Source organism: Schistocerca americana, chromosome 2 (assembly GCF_021461395.2).
Source record: "Schistocerca americana isolate TAMUIC-IGC-003095 chromosome 2, iqSchAmer2.1, whole genome shotgun sequence".
Taxonomy (NCBI): Eukaryota; Metazoa; Arthropoda; class Insecta; order Orthoptera; family Acrididae; genus Schistocerca; species Schistocerca americana.
Window position 1 is genome coordinate 70751104 of NC_060120.1, and position 22469 is coordinate 70773572.

Sequence of the window (22469 nt, forward strand, 5' to 3'; positions counted from 1 at the left end):
ATTATAAACTATGAATGTCTCTGATAGGCTCGATAATGCGGATCGCTGACTGTGCGTGACTGCAGAGCCAAAGATACTGCACTGCTAGTGCTGGAGCAAGAGAGCGCTAGGGGCTCAGTTGTAGGTATCCACCTGTGAGGGAAAGACGATGGAATAGGCAGGGTTTGTGGTGCGCTGTGTGAAGGCACCAAGAGTTAGATTAATTTAGGAATGACAATATTGTTGAACATGGAAGCAGAAGTCTTCATGCAAATATTAAATAATTACGATTTCTGTTTTTTTTTTTTTTTTTTTTTTTTTTTGCCAGCGCGTTAGTTTAGATGAATTGGCTGATAATTCATAATTGTTGAATAACCTCAGAATGTACGTAAACTGATTTGATAAAAAGGTTAGTCAGATATTTCAGTTTTGTAATGCTTTTAAGATTTGTTAAAAGAGCTATGTATAATTTGAAGATTTGCATTTATGTTGGAATAATGGAGTTAGACAATACTTGCTGTTTAAATGTCATTGTTTGTGAACCAACTGTGAGTAATGTAACTTCAGTTGTCAGATGATTTGAAAAGCCAAACTTAACTCGCAATATAATTTTGCTAAAAGAACTGAGTATTAGTAATTCACTATAATCAGTACCGCTTCCCAATCCAGGTTGGATTTTCTTAAATGTTCTCGTTTATCAGCCAAATGAATTTCATGTGCATTTTCAAGTATTACGGCCAGCATTGCACACTGCTGAGCCTATAGTTATCATTTACATTTTTTTTTTAATGAGAGACCAGAATATATCGCACTCCACGGTTGCTGCCCTAGAGGTAAGATACTTTAATTTATTTGTTATGTGCACAGGGACCAAAGTCATGAGTTTTGAACAGGGCCAGATGATTCAGTGCCTAAGGGACTGAATGTATTTTGCAGTGACTGTATTTCTTTATTAGTATTGGGAGCTGCATTGACCAATCAGTTCGTGTAAAGTTCTGCTAACAATAACACAGAGTAAGCACACCACTTGCAGTTACAACACGCAACACTACAATTCGAGATCTGTATCCATCCCACAATTCAGACATTCATTCAACATAATCGTAAAGTTTATTATATCATTTTTAAAGAACGTTGCAAGTTAGGAAAGAATCTCCAGTGCATGTCACTGATGCACGTCTCTGCTTTCTAGCTCGAGGACACTCCTTTTTACCTGCTGATCGATTTGTGATCGAGTAACGAAGAACCTTCGTAAAATTTCAGAAATATTCAATCTAAATACATACCCGTAAGTAAATGCAGAAGTGGGTAAAACAAGCATTTTGGCGAAATATTCGGAAACATTTGATTACAAGAAAGTAAGTAAAAATTTGAAGGCTGTAAATGGGAATAGTGGTCTGAAGAGGATTCATTTGAAAAAATACGTGGTACTCACCTGAACTATTTTTCTGATGATCCATCAAAGCGCCTTTTGTCGTTAGGCAAAAGTGGATACAGCTTTAGCAATGCAGCAAGTAGATACGAAGTGTCATCTCTGTACAGGATTGAACAAGAAAAGAAAGATGATGTAGAAAAACTAAAAAGCCTCAGATTTGGAAAAAAAAATTGGGGAGAGAAAGAAGTTCTCAAGTTCTTCACCAAGATTATCAGTCTTCGATGTAACGAACTTATTTGCCTGACATACTGCCTAGATTGTATAGAAAACATGCCTGTTTTGGAAAAGTAATGTGAACACTATCGTTGGAAATGAAGCACACTTATGTTTTTGTTTCTACTTTTGGTGTTAAAATGCTTTATCGTATATTAGAACGTGAATTTTCAAAACATGAAATGTTATTGAAAACTAATTAAATTCATTATGCCCATAATAACTTACAACAAAAGCCATATTGTCCAATATAACACACAAAACCGAATTTAGTACATATCTTAAAAATAAAACAAAATATAATAAAATACTTTTTGCGGTTTACGTTTTTCGCTTCTCCTGTAAAATTTTTTCCTATGACATTATGCGTTTTGAAAAGTTGCTGCTAAATTTTATTTTATTTTTTCTTGTAGTACCAGGCAATCCACACCAGAAACTCCCTGGCGAGCTAATGTCGTGGGATTTCGATAGACCAATAACGCTGTGCGCACCGACGGAACTGTATACGGCTCTAGAAAGTAGAGATCAGTCCCTTGTAATTCTTGGTGTAAGTGTACATGATAAAGATGAAACTTGTGAAATGTTAGAACACGATGTACACTGGTTTTACGAAGGCCAGTCTCTTGTTCAATCTATTGTGTGCTAACGTGCCGCTCCATTACAACAGAAGTGAGAACCTCGTCTGTGTAATTGCTAAGACGATTTCGCTGCCTTTGACTAAAGCTTCCCATTTCGTGAAGAGTCGCAACAAGACGAGAAAACAGCAATGGGGAAGGTGGCTACTTGTTACGATATCGCTCTCTGTACCGTTCCTTTGCAGGAGTAGCATTAGCCTACATTCAACCACAATAAAAGAAAAACAGTTTTAAAGGACTGCCTTAACTGCACACAACATTTCGTTTAAAATTTCGAGGGCCGTTAAATAAGAAATTCAACAAATAATATTGAGTTAATAAAGAGCATCAAAACCGATATAGGGAGTAGTGAACACAGGGTTGGCGTAGCGAGATTGAATATTGTAATCCCCAAATACTCGAAAAATAACCGAAACATATACCTATTCAAAATAGCAGATAAAAATTCACTTGACTCCTTCCTGAGAGACAATCTCCACTCATTCCAAATTAACAATATAAGTGAAGACCAGATGTGGCTCAAATTCAAAGAAATAGTATCGGCAGCAACTGAGAGATTTATACCAAATAAACTAACAAACGACGGAGCTGATCCTCCTTGGTACACAAAACGGGTTAGAACACTGTTGCAGAAACAACGAAACCAACATGCCAAATTTTAATCACACGCGAAATCCCCAAGATTGGAGATCCTCTACAGAAGCTCGAAATTTAGCGCGGAGTTCAGTGCGAGACGCCTATAACAGTTTCCACAACGAAACTTTGTCTCGAAACCTGGCAGAAAATCCAAAGAGATTCTGGTGGTATGTAAAGTATTTTAGCGGCAAGAAACAATCAATGCCTTCTCTATCGAAGACAGTGCTGCCAAAGCAGAGTTACTAAACTCAGCCTTCCGAAATGCCTTCACAACAGAAGACGAAGTAAATATTCCAGAATTCGAATGGAGAACAACTGCCAACATGAGTAACGCAGAAGTAAATATCCTCGGAGTAGTGAAGCAACTTAAAACACTTAATAAAAGCAAGTCTTCTGGTCCAGACTTTATACCAATCACGTTCCCTTCGGAGTATGCTGATGCATTAGCTCCATACTTAACAATCATATACAACCTTTCTCTCGACGAAAGATCCGTACCCAAAGACTGGAAAGTTGCACAGGTTACACCAATATTCAAGAAAGGTAGTAGGAGTAATCCACTAAATTACAGGCCTATATCGTTAACGTCGATATGTAGCAGGATTTTGGAACATATATTGTATTCGAACATTATGAATTACCTCGAAGGAAACTTTGACACACAGTCAACATGGGTTTAGAAAACATCGTTCCTATGAAACACAACTAGCTCTTTATTCAAATGAAGTTCTGAGTGCTATTGACAAGGGATTTCAGATCGATTCCGTATTCCTGGATTTCCGGAAGGCTTTTGACACTGTACTACACAAGCGGATCGTAGTGAAATTGCGTGATTATGGAATATCGTCTCAGCTATGTGACTGGATTTGCGATTTCCTGCCAGAGAGGTCACAGCTCGTTGTAATTGACGGAAAGTCATCGAGTAAAACAGAAGTGATTTCTGGCGTTCCCCAAGGTAGTGTTATAGGCCCTTTGCTGTTACTTATCTACACTCCTGGAAATGGAAAAAAGAACACATTGACACCGGTGTGTCAGGCCCACCATACTTGCTCCGGACACTGCGAGAGGGCTGTACAAGCAATGATCACACGCACGGCACAGCGGACACACCAGGAACCGCGGTGTTGGCTGTCGAATGGCGCTAGCTGCGCAGCATTTGTGCACCGCCGCCGTCAGTGTCAGCCAGTTTGCCGTGGCATACGGAGCTCCATCGCAGTCTTTAACACTGGTAGCATGCCGCGACAGCGTGGACGTGAACCGTATGTGCAGTTGACGGACTTTGAGCGAGGGCGTATAGTGGGCATGCGGGAGGCCGGGTGGACGTACCGCCGAATTGCTCAACACGTGGGGCGTGAGGTCTCCACAGTACATCGATGTTGTCGCCAGTGGTCGGCGGAAGGTGCACGTGCCCGTCGACCTGGGACCGGACCGCAGCGACGCACGGATGCACGCCAAGACCGTAGGATCCTACGCAGTGCCGTAGGGGACCGCACTGCCACTTCCCAGCAAATTAGGGACACTGTTGCTCCTGGGGTATCGGCGAGGACCATTCGCAACCGTCTCCATGAAGCTGGGCTACGGTCCCGCACACCGTTAGGCCGTCTTCCGCTCACGCCCCAACATCGTGCAGCCCGCCTCCAGTGGTGTCGCGACAGGCGTGAATGGAGGGACGAATGGAGACATGTCGTCTTCAGCGATGAGAGTCGCTACTGCCTTGGTGCCAATGATGGTCGTATGCGTGTTTGGCGCCGTGCAGGTGAGCGCCACAATCAGGACTGCATACGACCGAGGCACACAGGGCCAACACCCGGCATCAAGGTGTGGGGAGTGATCTCCTACACTGGCCGTACACAACTGGTGATCGTCGAGGGGACACTGAATAGTGCACGGTACATCCAAACCGTCATCGAACCCATCGTTCTACCATTCCTAGACCGGCAAGGTAACTTGCTGTTCCAACAGGACAATGCACGTCCGCATGTATCCCGTGCCACCCCACGTGCTCTAGAAGGTGTAAGTCAACTACCCTGGCCAGCAGGATCTCCGGATCTGTCCCCCAATGAGCATGTTTGGGACTGAATGAAGCGTCGTCTCACGCGGTCTGCACGTCCAGCACGAACGCTGGTCCAACTGAGGCGCCAGGTGGAAATGGCATGGCAAGCCGTTCCACAGGACTACATCCAGCATCTCTACGATCGTCTCCATGGGAGAATAGCAGCCTGCATTGCTGCGAAAGGTGGATATACATTGTACTAGTGCCGACATTGTGCATGCTCCGTTGCGTGTGTCTATGTGCCTGTGGTTCTGTCAGTGTGATCATGTGATGTATCTGACCCCAGGAATGTGTCAATAAAGTTTCCCCTTCCTGGGACAATGAATTCACGATGTTCTTATTTCAATTTCCAGGAGTGTATATAAGCGATTTGGGAGACAATCTCAGCAGCCGTCTTTGGTTGTTTGCAGATGACGCTGTCGTTTATAGACTAATAAAGTCATCAGAAGATCAAGACAAACTGCAAAACGATTTATAAAAAATATCTGAATGGTGCGAAAAGTGGCAGTTGACCCTAAATAACGAAAAGTGTGAGGTCATCCACATGAGTGCTAAAAGGAACTCAAACCTCGGATACACGATAAATCGGTCTAATCTAAAAGCCGTAAATTCAACTAAATACCTAGGTATTACAATTAAGAACAATTTAAAGTGGAAGGAACACATACAAAATGTTGTGGGGAAGGCTAACCAAAGACTGCGTTTTATTGACAGGACACTTGGAAAATGTAACAGACGTACTAAACAGACTGCCTACACTACGCTTGTCTGTCCTCTTTTAGAATACTGCTGCGCGGTGTGGGATCCTTACCAGATAGGACTGACGGACTACATCGAAAAAGTTCAAAGAAAGACAGCACGTTTTGTATTATCGCGAAATATGGGAGAGAGTGTCACAGAAATGATACGGGATTTGGGCTGGAAATCATTAAAAGAAAGGCGTTTTTCGTTGGGACGGAATCTTCTCATGAAATTCCAATCACCAACTTTCTCCTCCGAATGCGAAAATATTTTGTTGACACCGACCTACATAGGGAGGAACGATCACCAAGATGAAATAAGGGAAATCAGAGCTCGTACGGAAAGATACAGGTGTTCATTCTTTCCGCGCGCTATACGATATTGGAATAATAGAGAATTGTGAAGATGGTTCGATGAACCCTCTGCCAGGCACTTAAACGTGATTTGCAGAGTATCCATGTAGATGTAGATATTTTTTATGCAAGCAGGTTGGTTTTATTCAGGGTTTAAATGCACCGATTTCCCACTCTTTTGCCAAAAAATCATATTTTTAATATAATCTTACTGGGAGGGCTTCTGCACCCGCATGGTACCAATCTACTGGTCGATGTCGGAGCCACCGCCTTGCAGCGTGAACAACCTCCCGTTTATCCACCTACTGCTCCCTCTGGAGTACATCCTTCACTGGGCCGGATGGATGGAAGTGGGAAGGTGCGACATCTGGGCTGTTGGGAGGTTGAGGAAGAGCAGTCCAATGAAGTTTTGTGAGCTCCTCTCGGATGTGCAGACTTGAATGAGGCCTTGAGTTGTCATGAAGTAGGAGAAATCCGTTTGCATTTTTTCGGCGAGGAACATGCTGAAGTCGTTCCTTCAGTTTCCTGAGTGTACCACAGTACACTCCAGTGCTGATCGTTGTGCCATGATGGAGTGCATCAAACAGAGAAACCGCCTCTGAATCCCAGAAGACAGTCACTATCATACTAACGTCTAAGAGTGCGGTTACGAATTGTTTCTTCAGAGGAGAGGTGGTGTGGTGCTACTCCATGGACTGCCGTTTTGTTTCCGGTTCAAAGTGAAGAACCCATGTTTCATCGCATGCAACGATATTCGACAAAAAATTGTGACCATCAGCCTCGTGACGCTCAAGAAATTCAGCACAGATGGCCCTCCGTTGCTCTCTACGGTCTTCCCTTAGGCAGCAAGGAACTCAGTGTGCACACATCTTTGACTACCCCGACTGGTGTACCAGTGAGTCAGCACTCGCAACAGAGACGTCCAGTTGTGCAGCGAGGTGTTTGATTGTGTTCCGCCGATCACATCGAATGAGAGTGTCCGCACGTTCCAACACTTCAGGAATCACAGCTGTGTGCTGTCTGCCGGCACGCGGGAGATCGGGCAAGTTTGCGCGACCTTGTGATCATGAAAGACGCCTAGGCCCAACGATTCACCGTGCTTTTATTCTCTGCCAGGTCTCCGTAGACATTCAGCAAGCGCCTATGAATATCTGCGATGCTCTGGTTTTCCACCAAAAAAACTTAATGACAGCTATCTGCTCCGAACGCACCTCTACATCTACATCTCATCTACATCTACATCCACCTTGAGTACCTCTATCGGTTCTCCCTTCTATTCCAGTCTCGTATTGTTCGTGGAAAGAAAGATTGTCGGTATGCCTCTGTGTGAGCTCTAATCTCTCTCATTTTATCCTCATGGTCTCTTCGCGAGATATACGTAGGAGGGAGCAATGTAGTGCTTGACTCCTCGGTGAAGGTATGTTCTCGAAACTTCAACAAAAGCCCGTACCGAGCTACTGAGCGTCTCTCTTGCAGAATCTTCCACTGGAGTTTATCTGTCATCTCCGTAACGCTTTCGCGATTACTAAATGATCCTGCAACGAAGCGCGCTGTTCTCCGTTGGATCTTCTCTATCTCTTCTATCAACCCTATCTGGTACGGATCCCACACCGGTGAGCAGTATTCAAGCAGTGTGCAAACAAGTGTACTGTAACCTACTCCCTTTGTTTTGCGACTGCATTTCTTTAGGATTCTTCCAATGAAAGTCTGGCATCTGCTTTACCGACGATTAATTTTATGTGGTCATTCCATTTTAAATCACTCCTAATGCTTACTCCCAGATAATTTATGGAATTAACTGCTTCCAGTTGCTGACCTGCTATACTGTAGCTAAATGATAAGGGATCTTTCTTTCTATGTATTCGCAGCACATTACACTTGTTTACATTGAGATTCAATTGCCATTCCCTGCACCATGCGTCAATTCGTTGCAGATCCTCCTGCATTTCAGTACAATTTTCCATTGTTACAACCTCTCGATATACAACAGCATCATCCGCAAAAAGCCTCAGTGAACTTCCGATGTCATCCACAAGGTCATTTATGTATACTGTGAATAGCAAGGGTCCTACGACACTCCCCTGCGGCACACGTGAAATCACTCTTACTTCGGAAGACTTCTCTCCATTGAGAATGACATGCTGCGTTCTGTTATCTAGGAACTCCTCAATCCAATCACACAATCGGTCTGATAGTCCATATGCTCTTACTTTGTTCATTAAACGACTGTGGGGAACTGTATCGAGCGCCTTGCGGAAGTCAAGAAACATGGCATCTACCTGTGAACCCATGTCTATGGCCCTCTGAGTCTCGTGGACGAATAGCGCGAGCTGGGTTACCTCCGCTACGGGAGCAATTTTGAAGGTTATAGCGCCATCAAATATCGGAGCCTTACGAAACTACAGGAACTGAAGCGGGAATATCCACGATGTCCAACAGCAAATCCCGCATTTTTTTCAACCGAAATTGGTTGAGAAGAAACTAGTTGCAATAATTATTGAACGCCCTTCGTACTGTAGTATTGTACTACATGTGCCCTCATTGTAAACAAGAATACATGATTTCAATTACTGTTCAACTAAATTACATTCTCCATAGGCGACTAGCATTTCTACCTTCTCTCCTTTGATGCACGTTTTACCCACACAAACCTTCAGCCGAAGCCGGTTGACTTCACGACCGGAGTGCGTTTTTCTTGTGTTTTCATTTGTTTACTGTCGACTCCAGCGAGTGGTCGAGTTACTTCGCCCTACACTGTGTACTAGCACAGGAGAGCTAAAGCCAGTTTCGTGCTACGTTTTTAATAACTCATGTTTACGTGAATGATACACTGTGATAAGTTTTTGAATTGTTCTTGAGAAGATTGTGTGGATTACAGAATAATAAACGTAGGACGCTGTTTAAAAAAGGCGTACTGCTGTCGATATCTTCGTACAAGAGAGGGCAATTTTGGCTTTGTGCATTTTTTTGTTTTTCTTCTGGACAAACGGGATACTTTTATAGGATTTGCAAGTGGGTTATCTCCATTCTTGACTAACGCAGATACCTTGAGCGGATAAGTATTCCCAGACAATGGACAAGAGGGCAGTTTGCACCTGTTTCCAAAACGTGCAGTCACACTGTTCTGTGGAGTTTACAACAATACGTGACGTACAAAGCAGTTCCTACAGCCCGTCCCCGACCTGCCCTACTTAGCAGGCTAGCATATCAGGAGTAACAACTTCTCAACTTCCCTTCCGGGCGATACGGTAAGAAAACTAGGACAGACGAGGGCGCGTAATCAACGCAGAGTTCGTTCTGCCTTAGCTCGAATGACCATAATAGGAAATGAGATTTGATAGAACACCAACGTGATTTCTTTAAACGACAACTTACCTACAGTAAAATGTTCGGATAAAAATTCTAGGTCAAGATCGCTAAAATTGCTTCATTGCTTACTAGTTTCAGCTCATTGGCGAGCCGTCTTCACATCAATAAAAATTATTACGTAGTTCAATGTGTATCAGCTATCAGGCACTACACATACTCTGTTGAGCTGAATCGCTCTAGTTGTCATGAACATACTGAAGTAGGCCGTCGTGGTTGCATGATTTACGCCGTTAGCCGTATGCACATCTACCGCTTGTATTGCCACAGTTTTCTTTAAATGCAAGGTGACTGTGATGACAGTCATATAGTCCACGTGCCGATGTAAATATGGCGTATCACTCACAATACTGAGTACAGGAACAAGGAAGTAGCTTTTTTATCGCTGTCAGAGATGGCTCGCCAATGAGCTGAAACTAGTAATCAGTAAAGGAAATTTAGCGATCTTGGCTTAGGACTTTCGGATGAATATAAAAGATCGCCTATCTCCCTTTCTTGACAAAGTCAAATAACAACGTTACGTACAGTACTTCATGAAGGATGACTCTTATGATATTTTCCAATGGGAGAGTAATTATTGGCTCAAATGGTTCAAATGGCTCTGAGCACTATGGGACTTAACTTCTCAGGTCATCAGTCCCCTAGAACTTAGAACTACTTAAACCTAACTAACCTAAGGACATCACACACATCCATGCCCGAGGCAGGACTCGAACCTGCGACCGTAGCGGTCGTGCGGTTCGAGACTGTAGCGCCTAGAACCGCTCGGCCACCATGGCCGGCGAGTAATTATTCCGGTGATTGTTATACACAGAATATATTATTCTGAAATGAGACAGATCAAACGGAACGGAAAAGAATCTGAACAACTGAAAGGGCCATTGTTCTCGGTGAAGAAAAAAAGAAAGACGTTACGTTTCTTAGTCACTGCAAACGGAGCTCTGTTTATGCAGTTAATAACACGTTGAAAATTTCCCTTTCCAACCTGTACCACAGAACACTTTCATTAAGTCACCTACAGGACAAAACTCTCCCACACTGCGGGGAACGGAGCCATTGTGCGTGAAAGGAAGCAAGTTATTCCGTATAGGTGACTGAACCTAACCCTCGGGGTCCCCACGCAACAATGTCGTATGATTATCTCTTTCTTTTTACTTTCCGAAAAAAAAAACGATAATTACCCTGCGATAGTAACGTGATTGATCTATCTCCGATTACGGCAGCCAATTCGTGAGTGACTCTTTGGTGAGGTTGCTTTAGCGCACAAAATCCCCGCGTGCAAGCCAGACATACTCTGCTGCCAGAGAAACCACTTCTTTTGTGTATACTCACCTGGCCTACTTATAGTCGGTCTTACAGTTCTTGAGCCGACATCCGAGGTGGAAACCAAAGAACTCCAATGGCTTCTGGGCAACGTGCAGCAAATAGAGATCATTTCTACCATTGGGCGCCCGAGATTAACTACCTCCACCTTGTCCATCCTGCTGTCTGCAGGAGACCAGGACGGTTTCAGAAACCTACGTATATTCCAGGAACTGTTTAAAAAAAGGTTGAACTCTTTTAAAAGTTTTATGAATACAGCATGTAATTACCAAGGATGAACGTTCGATTAATACACAGCCTAACAAAAAGAAAAAGGTGCAGCATCAAACTTGGTTCGCGTACCCACACTCGACGGGTATGTAAATTAGTAGAGTTGCAATTCTCTGCAGCAGGTAGAAGCGCCAGCAGAGTGCACTAGCGTCGTTCGTGTTTGGTGTTGTTACCTGTCCCGGTAGGGTATATAAGAAGTGTGAACAGCGTCATATGTTGAATGGTCGCTGTGAAGGACACAAGAGATGGAGCGTACCCGTGTGAGCGTTATCAGCACATGACAGAATTTGAAAGTGGCCGCATTTTAGGATTCCATTTGGCCTGCTGGTTGAACCGTGCAATATCCAGATTTCAGGGACATTCGGATGTGACAGTGGCGGCCGGTTGTTGGACACCATGGGACAGTGAGGGCAGGCATACCCGTTTCCAAGGTTTGGCTTGGCAATGTCTGACCGTCCCAAAGGAGGATCGTCATATCGTGTACCAACCACGTCATAGCGCCTTCAGGTCTGCGCCTACCATCTGAGAACAAGTAACGGACTTCCTGTTACATTCTGCGATATCCCGCGCCATTGGTCGGAGACCAGCAGAGGTCGGACTAGTGAATTAGCGTCGCACACGTAAACTGCTGTTAGCACGGCAATGCAGCCTGCTGTGTTTGGAGTGGTACTGTCTCCGGGAAGCATGAAACAGTGATTAATGCCATCACATCGTGTTCTATGCTACGCCAGATGACAATCGTAGATGAGTACAGAGGCGAGTAGTTAAGAGGTAGCCGCCCGCTGTGGCCGAGCGGTTCCAGGCGCTTCAGTCCAGAACCGCGCTGCTGCTACCGTCGCAGGTTCGAATCCTGCCTCGTGCATAGATGTGTGTGATGTCCTTAGGTTAGTTAGGTTTATGTAGTTCTAAGTTGTAGGGGACTGATGACCTCAGATGTTAAGTCCCATACTGCTCAGAGCCAGTTAAGAGGTCTCATTCTTCCAACATTGTGGAGAGGCAAAGCGGTGTTACTCTTGCCATCGTGATGTGGGGAGCCATCGGGTATGACTTCAGGTCACGGCTGGTAGTGATCAAGGGAACTCTGAAGGCACTGCCGTACGACACGGACATCCTGGGTCCTCTGGTGTTACCTCTTAAGCGACACTAGCATGGTGCCACTTTTCAACAGGACAATGCTCAGATGAGCAGATACTTCAGTGGCGAACGAGAACCATAGCTCCGTCAGCAGCAGAACAAGTTTGGGACCAACTGGAACGTCAGGTCCTTGCCAGTATCCACAACATCAAGGACTGGTTCCAGCAGTTATAGCCAGCTAGCCTCAGGAGACGATAAGACATCTTACTGACACCCTTCCCTACCGAATCAGTACGTGCATCAAGGCCAGAGGGGAGTAACGACGTGTAAATTGTAAATTTGATTCGATTTTTTAATCACTGAAATAATATCGCGTACCCTCTCAACCCCTCTGAGTGCTCAACTTTATTTGTCAGGTGGCATACTTTCACTCTGATAATAATACTAAGGATACAAGTGAATATGATCTGTTTGTGCCGTGGAAATACATGTTTTGTACTATGGAGTGCATCTCTGTCGATTATAATGGCAACTATAATTCGATTTCTTCTGAAAGAAACGAACTATTTATTGTGCCGAGAAAGCAGCAATTATTAATTTCAATATCTGTCTAAATGGTGGGGGTTTCCTTTTTCGATAAAATGTGTCACCTTGAATTTCTTCTGTGTACGAGACATTTTTGGATCAATGCTGGAGTAGTTTTAAAATAAAGCTTTCCGTTAGGTCATTTGTTAGCTTTCACAAACGTTTATGTATAAATGGAAATACTGAATATTCTATACTGACTGTCAGTTGTCTCTGTGTTGCGCATGTGAACAGTGTCGTAAAACAACTTAATAAAATACAGAATTTGAAATAATGAAAATAAATTTAATTAAATCCCAAAAGAAACCAATAGTATGCTCAGTGAAAACTATTTAATTGTAGTTCAGTACTGAAGTACGTTATGAAAGTTGCGTAACATGAAGTGCAAAGTTTGACTTGAAAGATCCACAAAGTAAAAACACTCCTCAACTCGGTGGAGAATAACCGTTTAATGCTACCTACACAGTTCATTCTAAATTAATCTGTTTAATAAGGGCAATACCTGAAAATGCTGACTGTGTACTGGTTGCACACAAGGATGGCTGCCCTGAAATAAAAATAACTTACCTCACGCACAGCATACCGTTTTGCGTCAGATGTACTGACTTTCTCGAAAGAAAATTGAAATAAGCAAGTGCAGAAGATAAAGAAAAATAATCTACTCACTACAAGATTTATTTTTTGCTTTTCATAAACAATGTGTGGCTTCGTGTTCGTAAGGTGCAGTGTACACACTACGAAACATTCAAAACTTTACTAAGAATGATGGAAGAAGGTTTTACTTTAAAGAAAGCCTTTCTTGAGAAATTACACTCTGATTATTGTCATAAAAGAGTGCCCAACATAAGAACACTTTAACACTTACAAAATTCTCTCATTACTAAAAACTTGCCGACGTTTAAATTAATTGTGCTACTCGTGATATAAAGGAAACAAAGAGATCAAATTAGGATTAATCATGAATATTATTAATTATCTAAGGAACAAAGATTTGCCGGCCCCTGTGGCCGAGCGGCTGTAGGCGCTTTACTCCGGAACCGCGTTGCTGCTACGGTCGCAGGTTCGAATCCTCCCTCGAGCATGGATGCGTGTGATGTCCTTAGGTTGGTTAGGTTTAAGTAGTTCTAAGTCTAGGGGACCGATAACCTCAGATGTTAAGTCCCATTGTGCTTAGATCCATTTTGAACAAAGATTTCCATCGGTTAATAGATGTGACAAATTCTTAATTACCCTTAAATATTCCTTCAAAAACCTCGAGCAATCAGATGTTTCTACAAACAAGTTTTCATGTCCATAGTAAAATATTTCAGATAATTTGTCCCAAATTCACAAATATCAAATCTCTATCTCTGTAAACTCAACTCCTCGCTATTGTGTCTCAAATAAGAATGCCTCAGCGGTGCACAACGGACATGCAAGCGAACGAATCACAGATAAATTTAAACACAGAGTCAAGGATCTTATTCATTACTCGTGCAGCGCGCTCCTTTACCTCAGTCCCAGTACAGTAAAAGTGAATTATTTACTATGGCAGAAAACGTATGAAAACCTTACATATTTTCTTGCACTGGTGCACAAATGCACCGCCTGACAAAGAAAGTGAAGAAACCAGAAGGGAAGGAGGGAATAAAATGAAATATCACGGGTTGGGAGTGTATGTGATGCTATTTCAGTGATTAAAAAATCGAGTCAGATTTACAAAGAATTTGGCAGTATGAGCCCGTTTATATTAGTACGGCTTTGCATCCATTTTGACCTGGATGCGTGCACTGATTCGCTTGGGAAAGGTCTGATAAAGCCGCTGTATCCTATCCTAAGGTAAGGTCGCACAGAACTGTTGTAACTGGTCCCCTAATATCTTTCCTACTGCACTGCGCGGATTTGACGTGCGCGTTGGCTCCACACATGTTCTATGGGGGACACAACTGGGAATCTTGCTGGCTTGCTGGCCGCAGAAATACCCCAACATCACACATCATTTCATAGAGACTCTTACCATGTGTGAACGAGCATTATCCTATTGAAAAATGGCACCACAATAGTCTAACGTTGTCCCATCAGAGTTACCTCAATCATTAACAGGCGTGATCTGAAATCATACCCGATGACTCCACACGATGCCACCAGGAGTAACCAATGTGCCTCTCCAAGACATTGGAAGACTGGAACCTCTAGCCAGACCGCCGCCATGCTCGCCGTACAATAACCGTCCGGGATAGCGTGAAACAAGGATTCGTCGTTGAACAGTATGCGACACCATTCAACGTCTTATTGACACACTTACCAAACGAATAGATGCATGGATCTAGGCCAGATGGAAGTGCAACGTCAACTGGCTAGGTGGGCTCATATTACTACGTGTGTGGGTAAATTTGAATCCATATTCAAGTCACTAAAATAAGAACACTTGCCGGCCGGGGTGGCCGAGCGGTTCTAGGCACTACAATTTGGAAGCGCGCGACCGCTACGGTCGCAGGTTCGAATCCTGCCTCGGGCGTGGTTGTGTGTGATGTCCTTACGTTAGTTAGGTTTAAGTAGTTCTAAGTTCCAGGGGACTGATGACCTCAGAAGTTCAGTCCCATAGTGCTCAGAGCAATTTGAACCATTTTAAGAACACTTGCCCACTCAGCCCTGAAGTTTCATCAGTGATGTGTTTCAATTTGATGGAAGGCTAATGGCAAATGTTTTTTGCATTGCTCCATACAACTGACATCGTCATTGACAAAAGATGTCGGCTGAAACGGGTTACTAGTCTGCCTGCGATGTTTTTTCGCGACGGAGAACTTTTTGTAGAAGAAGTTCTCGTTTACTTGCCACGTCAGATTCGGATAAAATTCCAAGCTTGCGGTGACTGCCTCCATCTTCACCGTCAGTGGCTAAAATTGACTGTCGCGCACTGGCGAGACTCCGACTTTTATAGCTACAGGATCGTATCTGATTGGCTGTATTAGGTCGTGGTGTCAACACGGAAATGGCGACAGTCAGTTTTAATTTCTGACGATGATGGTGGAGACAATCATCAAAAGCTTGGAATGTTACCGAATTTGATGCGGCAAGCTGCACGAGAACTTTTTATGCAGAGTTACTAACTTGGTCGCCTAGGCAAGTAAGCGTCGCTCCACATGTACTAATATCACCAGTGGGGAAGTACCATGTTACTCCGGGAGGAATTTAATGTCCTCTGTACCGAACCTAATCATTTGACTCTAATAAAATAGATTATAACATCTTGCATTCACGACTACGTCGGTTCCGATATGTGCAGCGAAATTCTATTCGCAGATATGCATTTCAATGAAACAGGTGATTATACTCCGTAATTATTGTGCAGCTACTCACCGAAGTCAAGTGTGAACTGTAATAGATACACTACTGGCCATTAAAATTGCTACAGCAAGAAGAAATGCAGATGATAAACCGGTATTCATTGGACAAATATATTATACTAGAACTGACATGTGATTACATTTTCACGGAATTTGGGTGCGTAGATCCTGAGGAATCAGTACCCAGAACAATCACCTCTGGCCGTAATAACGGCCCTGACACGCCTGGGCATTGAGTCAGACAGAGCTTGGATGGCGTGTACAGGTACAGCTGCCCATGCAGCTTCAACACGATACCACAGTTCATCAAGAGTAGTGACTGGCGTATTGTGACGAGCCAGTTGCTCTGTCACCATTGACCAGACGTTTTCAATTGGTGAGAGATCTGGAGAATGTGCTGGCCAGGGCAGCAGTCGAACATTTTCTGTATTCAGATAGGCCCGTACAGGACCTGCAACATGCGGTCGTGCATTATCCTGCTGAAAAGTAGGGTTTCGCAGGGATCAAATGAAGGGTAGAGCCACCGGTTGTAACACATCTGAAATGTAACGTCCACTGTTCAAAGTGCCGTCAATGCGAACAAGAGGTGACCGAGACGTGTAACGAATGGCACCCCATAACATCACGCCGGGTGATACGCCAGTATGGCGATGACGAATACACGCTTCCAATGTGCGTTCTCCGCGATGTCGCCAAACACGGATTCGACCAACATGATGCTGTAAACAGAACCTGGATTCATCCGAAAAAATGACGTTTTGCCATTCGCGCACCCAGGTTCGTCGTTGAGTACACCATCGCACGCGCTCCTGTCTATGATGCAGCGTCAAGGGTAACCGCAGCCATGGTCTCCGAGCTGATAGTTCATGCTGCTGCAAACTTCTCGAACTGTTCGTGCAGATGGTTGTCGTCTTGCAAACGTCCCCATCTGTTGACTCAGGGGTCGAGACACGGTTGCACGATCTGTTACAGCCATGCGGATAAGATGCCTGTCATCTCGAATGTTAGCGATACGAGGCCGTTGGGATCCAGCACGGCATTCCGTATGAGCCTCCTGAAAGCACCGATTCCATATTCTGCCAACAGTCATTGGATCTCGTCCAAAGCCAGCAGCAATGTCACGATAAGATAAACCGCAATCGCGATAGGCTACAATCCGACTTCGATAAAAGTCGGAAACGTGATGGTACGCATTTCTCCTCCTTACACGAGTCATCACAACAACGTTTCACCAGGCAACGCCGGTGAACTGCTGTTTGTGTATGAGAAATCGGTTGGAAACTTTCGTCGTGTCAGCACGTTGTAGGTGTCGCCACCGGCGCCAACCTTGTGTGAACGCTCTGAAAAGCTAATCACTTGCTTATCACAGCATCTTCTTCCTGTCGGTTAAATTTCGCGTCTATAGCACGTCATCTTCGTGGTATAGTAATTTTAATGGCCAGTAGTGTATATGGCAGCGAAATTGGTAACCACGCTAATGCGTTAATGCGGAATCAATTTACGCTGGAAAAAAATTAGTTCCAATTGAGGCCACCAGGTACAGATCCGGCGCTGTACAGCAACTAGTGGACGTCTACGGTGCTCATGTTGAACAAACTGTGTAAGCGATGGTTAATAATAACATGAATATTTTTGCCATTATCACTTGCTTGACCTTTTCTGCCCACGTCCTGTTCCTAATCCACTGCGTACGGAGACAATTTTCTTCCATTCACAACGCCGGATTTGTACCTGGTGGCCATAATTGGAACTATTTTTTTTTTTCTTTTTTTTTTTTGCAGCGTAAATTGGCTCCGCATTAACGAATTAGTTAACAAGTTTCTCTGCTGTATGATGATTACAGACCGCACTGGACCTGCGCTTTGATTATAACCGGCTGGTACGAAACTGATAGGCGTTCGGCTGACGGGCCTCGTCTGATGCCGAGAAACATGTGTTTTTCCACGTCCTTATGCTCACGTCTTTCATAGCGTACTAAGTCTTCCATCTAGGAAGCATGTTCTTTCTGGAAATGGTGATCGAAGAAAGAGTGGTGAGAAAGACGCTTCCACTGTACGCAGTCTTGGGAATTAGAGGGAACGTTACGGCTGGAAACGGTCGAATACATCTACATCTACATCTACATTTATACTCCGCAAGCCACCCAACGGTGTGTGGCGGAGGGCACATTACGTGCCAGTGTCATTACCTCAAAAATGGTTCAAATGGCTCTGAGCACTATGGGACTTAACAGCTATGGTCACCAGTCCCCTAGAACTTAGAACTACTTAAACCTAACTAACCTAAGGACATCACACAACACCCAGTCATCACGAGGCAGAGAAAATTCCTGACCCCGCCGGGAATCGAACCCGGGCGCGGGAAGCGAGCTCGCTACCGCACGACCACGAGCTGCGGACGTCATTACCTCCCTTTTCTGTTCCAGTCGCGTATGGTTCGCGGGAAGAACGACTGCCGGAAAGCCTCCGTGCGCGCTCGAATCTCTCTAATTTTACATTTGTGATCTCCTCGGGAGGTATAAGTAGGGCGAAGCAACTATATTCGATACCACATCCAGAAACGCACCCTCTCGAAACCTGGACAGCAAGCTACACCGCGATGCAGAGCGCCTCTCTTGGAGAGTCTGCCACTTGAGTTTGCTAAACATCTCCGTAACGCTATCACGCTTACCTAATAACCCCGTGACGAAACGAGCCGATCTTCTTTGGATGTTCTCTATCTCCTCTGTCAACCCGACCTGGTACGGATCCCACACTGATGAGCAATACTCAAGTATAGGTTTTGTAGGCCACCTACTTTGTTGATGGACTACATTTTCTAAGGACTCTCCCAATGAATCTCAGTCTGGCACCCGCCTTACCAACAATTAATTTTATATGATCATTCCACTTCAAATCGTTCCGTAGGCACACTCCCAGATATTTTACAGAAGTAACTGCTACCAATGTTTGTTCCTCTATCATATAATCATACAATAAAAGTGGCAGGGGTAAAATACAGGGAGCGAAAAGCTATTTACAATTTGTACAGAAACCAGATGGCAGTTATAAGAGTCGAGGGGAACGATAGGGAAGCAGTGGTTGGGAAGGGAGTGAGACAGGGTTGTAGCCTCTCCCCGATGTTATTCAATCTGTATATTGAGCAAGCAGTGAAGGAACCGAAAGAAAAATTCGTAGCAGGTATTAAAATCCATGGAGAAGAAATAAAAGCTTTGGGGTTCGCCGATGACATTGTAATTCTGCCAGAGACAGCAAAGGACTTGGAAGAGCAGTTGAACGGAATGGACAGTGCCTTGAAAGGAGCGTATAAGATGAACATCAACAAAAGCAAAACGAGGATAATGGAATGTAGTAGAATTAAGTCGGGTGATGCTGAGGGAATTAGATTAGGAAATGAGACACTTAACGCAGTAAAGGAGTTTTGCAATTTGGGGAGCAAAATAACTGATGATGGTCGAAGCAGAGAGGATATAAAATGTAGAGTGGCAATGGCAAGGAAAGTGTTTCTGTAGAAGAGAAATTTGTTAACATCGAGTATAGGTTTAAGTGTAAGGAAGTCGTTTCTGAAAGCATTTGTATGGAGCGTAGCTATGTATGGAAGTGAAAGTTGGACGATAAATAGTTTGGCCAAGAAAAGAATAGAACCTTTCGAAATGTGGTGCTACAGAAGAATGCTGAAGATTAGATTGGTAGATCACATTGAAACGTCCCCTTAGAAAAATTTATACATGACTGTGCTTAAACTGACACACAATATTTTTTTAGCGCAACGCAATCTGACTTTCAATAATCCCTACAAAAGAATGGCCCTGACTAACATTAACCTATACCTTTCACAAATCACTTACCTCACAAAAATCTTCGTTACTCGAACTCCTGCAATACAGCGAGCGCCACTACTGTCAGCTAAATAAAAGATTCAAACTACGGAAGGCACTAACTACTGATAGGCATAGTTAGCAAATGAAAGATTTTAATAGAGAAAAAACGATGTATTTACCTTAATATTGTTCAAAAGTCATATTTTATATATACACTCCTGGAAATTGAAATAAGAACACCGTGAATTCATTGTCCCAGGAAGGGGAAACTTTATTGACACATTCCTGGGGTCAGATACATCACATGATCACACTGACAGAACCACAGGCACATAGACACAGGCAACAGAGCATGCACAATGTCGGCACTAGTACAGTGTATATCCACCTTTCGCAGCAATGCAGGCTGCTATTCTCCCATGGAGACGATCGTAGAGATGCTGCATGTAGTCCTGTGGAACGGCTTGCCATGCCATTTCCACCTGGCGCCTCAGTTGGACCAGCGTTCGTGCTGGACGCGCAGACCGCGTGAGACGACGCTTCATCCAGTCCCAAACATGCTCAATGGGGGACAGATCCGGAGATCTTGCTGGCCAGGGTAGTTGACTTACACCTTCTAGAGCACGTTGGGTGGCACGGGATACATGCGGACGTGCATTGTCCTGTTGGAACAGCAAGTTCCCTTGCCGGTCTAGGAATGGTAGAACGATGGGTTCGATGACGGTTTGGATGTACCGTGCACTATTCAGTGTCCCCTCGACGATCACCAGTGGTGTACGGCCAGTGTAGGAGATCGCTCCCCACACCACGATGCCGGGTGTTGGCCCTGTGTGCCTCGGTCGTATGCAGTCCTGATTGTGGCGCTCACCTGCACGGCGCCAAACACGCATACGACCATCATTGGCACCAAGGCAGAAGCGACTCTCATCGCTGAAGACGACACGTCACCATTCGTCCCTCCATTCACGCCTGTCGCGACACCACTGGAGGCGGGCTGCACGATGTTGGGGCGTGAGCGGAAGACGGCCTAACGGTGTGCGGGACCGTAGCCCAGCTTCATGGAGACGGTTGCGAATGGTCCTCGCCGATACCCCAGGAGCAACAGTGTCCCTAATTTGCTGGGAAGTGGCGGTGCGGTCCCCTACGGCACTGCGTAGGATCCTACGGTCTTGGCGTGCATCCGTGCGTCGCTGCGGTCCGGTTCCAGGTCGACGGGCACGTGCACCTTCCGCCGACCACTGGCGACAACATCGATGTACTGTGGAGACCTCACGCCCCACGTGTTGAACAATTCGGCGGTACGTCCACCCGGCCTCCCGCATGCCCACTATACGCCCTCGCTCAAAGTCCGTCAACTGCACATACGGTTCACGTCCACGCTGTCGCGGCATGCTACCAGTGTTAAAGACTGCGATGGAGCTCCGTATGCCACGGCAAACTGGCTGACACTGACGGCGGCGGTGCACAAATGCTGCGCAGCTAGCGCCATTCGACGGCCAACACCGCGGTTCCTGGTGTGTCCGCTGTGCCGTGCGTGTGATCATTGCTTGTACAGCCCTCTCGCAGTGTCCGGAGCAAGTATGGTGGGTCTGACACACCGGTGTCAATGTGTTCTTTTTTCCATTTCCAGGAGTGTAAAATATATATATATATATATATATATATATATATATAATCAGTTCATGACATCCAGTCTTACAAATTTACTGTCTCTGCCCAGATCATCCGCTCTCACAACTCCGCCATCTCACTCCCCACATCCACCACTGCTGGCGGCTCACCTCCAACTGCGGAACGCTACGCGCTGTTCACAACCAGCTGTCCAACACTACAATAGCCAACAACAATGCAAACCAGCCACAGACTGCACACAGCACAGCCAATGATTTTCATACAGAGCGCTACGTGGCGTTACCAATAAAAAACCTAAACAGCCTACTTACAACATAACTAATGAGGAGGTGTTGAATAGAATTGGGGAGAAGAGTAGTTTGTGGCACAACTTGACAAGAAGAAGGGACTGGTTGGTAGGACATGTTCTGAGGCATCAAGGGATCACCAATTTGGTAGTGGAGGGCAGCGTGGAGGGTAACAATTGTAGAGGGAGACCAAGAGATGAATACACTAAACAAATACAGAAGGATATAGGTTGCAGTAGGTACTGGGAGATGAAGAAGCTTGCACAGGATAGAGTAGCATGGAAAGCTGCATCAAACCAGTCTCAGGACTGAAGACCATAATAACAACAAAGGAGCCTTCTTTCTATGTATTCGCACTACATTACATTTGTCTACGTTAAGGGTCAGTTGCCACTCTCTGCACCAAGTGCCTATCCGCTGCAGATTTTCCTGCATTTCGCTGCAATTTTCTAATGCTGTAGACTACAGCATCATCCGCGAAAAGCCGCATGGAACTTATCTACTAGGTCATTTATATATATTGTGAAAAGCAATGGTCCCATAACAGTCCCCTGTGGTACGCCAAAGGTTACATTAACGTGTGTAGACGTCTCTCCGTTGAGAACAACATGCTGTGTTCCGTTTGCTACAAACTCTTCAATCCAGCCACACAGCTGGTCTGATATTCCGTAGGCTCTTACTTTGTTTATCAGGCGACAGTGCGGAACTGTATCGAACGCCTTCCGGAAGTCAAGGAAAATG